Source organism: Trachymyrmex cornetzi, unplaced genomic scaffold (genome assembly GCF_001594075.2).
Source record: "Trachymyrmex cornetzi isolate Tcor2-1 unplaced genomic scaffold, Tcor1.1 scaffold729, whole genome shotgun sequence".
NCBI lineage: Eukaryota > Metazoa > Arthropoda > Insecta > Hymenoptera > Formicidae > Trachymyrmex > Trachymyrmex cornetzi.
In genome coordinates, this window is record NW_017300058.1 from 6,752 (window position 1) to 7,023 (window position 272).

A 272-nucleotide genomic window follows, 5' to 3' on the forward strand; every position below is an offset into this window, starting at 1 on the left:
GCCGGCGCGTTATCTAAGGTGTACTGCGTGGAGGTGGCACGGTCGGATATCCACCTCTTCGAGATGCTTGATCAAAGTGAGTCCTTGTGCGCGCGCGTTTGTGTGTGTGCGTGTGTGTGCGCGTGCGCACGAATACAGTCAGAGATAAGGACCCCGAGGTTCGCACAAGGACTCACTTTGATAAAAGTTCGTAACTCAGGAAGATCTCAAGCAAAAAGGGTTTGTAACCAGTGTTTCGGAAACGTCTTGACACCAGCTTTAAGGATATGTAA